General features: G+C 36.0%; 1 non-coding gene across 1 annotated transcript; it reads right to left on the bottom strand.

The window, feature by feature from the left end:
• Positions 1-653: 653 nt before the first annotated feature.
• Positions 654-760, bottom strand: LOC120577801 (small nucleolar RNA R71). The gene has a single exon (XR_005643781.1). It is a non-coding gene; the product is annotated as a small nucleolar RNA R71 (small nucleolar RNA).
• Positions 761-2,548: the final 1,788 nt, after the last annotated feature.

Raw genomic sequence — 2,548 nt, 5'->3', positions numbered from 1 at the left:
CCGTTTGAAAACCCCAACTTTGCAACTTGATTCTCTTCTAATCATCAAACAAAAGTTAATTGAATTTAACAACTCCATGTCAGAACGATACTCTTATATTACTACTTCGATAGAACCGTACACTTGCGGTTTTATCCCATCAAATTTTTGGCGCCGCTGCAGGGGAGTTAAATAATTTAATTAACCTTTTCTTTGTGATTAGAATCTTTTCTTTTTCCTTTTTCTTCTACTACTTTCTTTCTTTTCCTTACCATTAACTTCTTGAGTAGCATAAAATAATAAACAACATGGCTGAGGAACGCACTCTTAAGGAGTATGCAATCCCTTCTACGGATGAGCCATGTGCTATTATAGTTTACCCAACGGTTGAAGTTAATGACTTTAAAATAAAACCTGCACTACTAAGTTTGGTACAACAAAACCAGTTTTCTGGATCACCTACTAAGGATCCAAATCTGCATATTTCAACCTTTTGGAGACTCAGTGTAACTTATAAAGCTAATCAAGAGGCCGTTTGGCTACATCTCTTCCCTTTTTCTTTAAAATATAGGGCCAGCAGTTGGTTCAATTCTTTAAAAGCTGGCTCCATCACTTCATGGGATCAATTGAGGCGAGAATTCCTTTGCCGATTTTTTCCCGCGTCTAAAACCGCCCAACTTAGGTCAAAGCTTTATCAATTCACTCAAGAAGACGGGGCATCTCTTTACGATGTGTGGGAGCATTTTTAAGAAATGCTTAGACTTTGTCCCCATCATGGTTTGGAGAAGTGGTTGATCATCCACACCTTTTACAATGGTTTAACATGTAACACAAAGATAACTGTTGATGTAGCTGCAGGTGGTGCCCTAATGAACAAGGATTTTACAACAACTTATGCCTTGATTGAAGATATGGCTCTAAACCACTTCCAGTGGACCGAAGAGAAAGTCATCATCGATTCTTCCCCCTCTAAAAAAGAGGTAGGTATAAACAAAATCTCTTCCCTTGACCATCTATCTACCAAGGTGGATGCACTGTCTCAAATATTTGATCACCTGAATACTTGTATTGTCACACCTACTTCTTTTTCACCTCCATGTGGGGCATGTGGTATATCTGGTAATTCTAGCATCGAATGCAAGCTAGGTAGTGTTGAGCAATTAAACTTTATTCAAAATAACCAAGGGATAAGTTTTAACCAAAATTTTCATAAAAATCCCTTTGGTCAAGAAACAACACTACCCGGTTATGCAAATAGCCAAAGAGTCATTCAAAAGTCTAACATTGAACTTTTAATGGAAAATTATTTTCTTAAACAATCCGAACAACTCCAAGAGCTTAAGGATCAAACTAGACTTTTAAACGACTCTCTTGCTACGCTTAGATCAAAGGTAGACTCCATCTCCTCTCACAACAAAATTTCAGAAACTCAACTCTCCCAAGTTTTCCATAAAGTCAGCCAACCGGAAACTAACAAAATGAATGTTGTTTCACTTAGGAGTGGTAGGCCACTAGAGGACCCCATAAGAAGAGCCAAACCCAATGAAAGTGAGAAAGAGATTAACGAGCCACAAGTTGAGGAAACTAGGGTAGAAAGAGAAAAATCACATGGTGAGGAAACTACTCCACCTCCTTTCAAACCGAAAATCCCTTTCCCGCAAAGGTTTGCTAAGTCTAAGCTAGATGGGCAATTCAAGAAATTTATTGAAATGATGAATAAAATCTAAATTGATGTGCCTTTTACCCAAGTCTTAACTCAAATGCCTACCTATGCTAAATTCTTAAAAGAAATTCTTTCTAAAAAAAGGAAAATTGAAGAGTGCGAAACAGTTAACCTTACCGAAGAATGTAGTGCCATTATCCAAAATAAATTGCCACCAAAGCTTAAGGATCCAGGAAATTTTTCCATACCTTGTGTCATAGGGTCAGAAGTAGTGAAAAAGGCAATGTGTGACTTAGGAGCTAGTGTCAGCCTGATGCCATTGTCCCTTTATGAAAGGGTGGGAATTGTAAAGCCATCTTTGAATTATTTAATTATTTAATTATTTGATTGAGTCTAGAAGCTATTAAGATGAGTTTATATTATATTTATATGATATATGAGTGATTTGAGAGGTTTATATGATTGAGGTGATTTTATGTGATTTTATGAGGAGTTGTGACTTATTTTATTGTTTAATAAAATAAGATTTGAAAATAAAATAATTATTGAGTTTAAGGGTTATTTTGAGATTTTAGAGAGTTTTGGGGGAGAAATAAGATAAGATAGATGGAGGAGATATAAATAGGAAAGCCCTAGTTAGAAAAACATAACGTACGTACGATCAATTTTTGGAGAAAAGGGAGAAAAAGCCAAGAGAAGAGCAAGATACCTAGACTGCTACGATTTTGCGTATTAAGGTAAGGGTGAGACTAACTTTGCAATTCTATTAAGTCTGTGATTCATTGGTTAGATTTAACATGATGTAGGATGAGTTTTAGAGGAATTGAAAACTAGGTCAAAATTGTAGAATTATTGATTAAACGGTGGAAACTTGTTAGATTGATGTAGAAACTGTTCCTAGCCCTT

The sequence above is a fragment of the Medicago truncatula genome, chromosome 8, assembly GCF_003473485.1.
Source record: "Medicago truncatula cultivar Jemalong A17 chromosome 8, MtrunA17r5.0-ANR, whole genome shotgun sequence".
In the NCBI taxonomy this organism is placed as follows: domain Eukaryota; kingdom Viridiplantae; phylum Streptophyta; class Magnoliopsida; order Fabales; family Fabaceae; genus Medicago; species Medicago truncatula.
The sequence above is the reverse complement of the archived record's forward strand: the minus strand, read 5'-3'. Positions and strand labels throughout refer to the sequence as shown.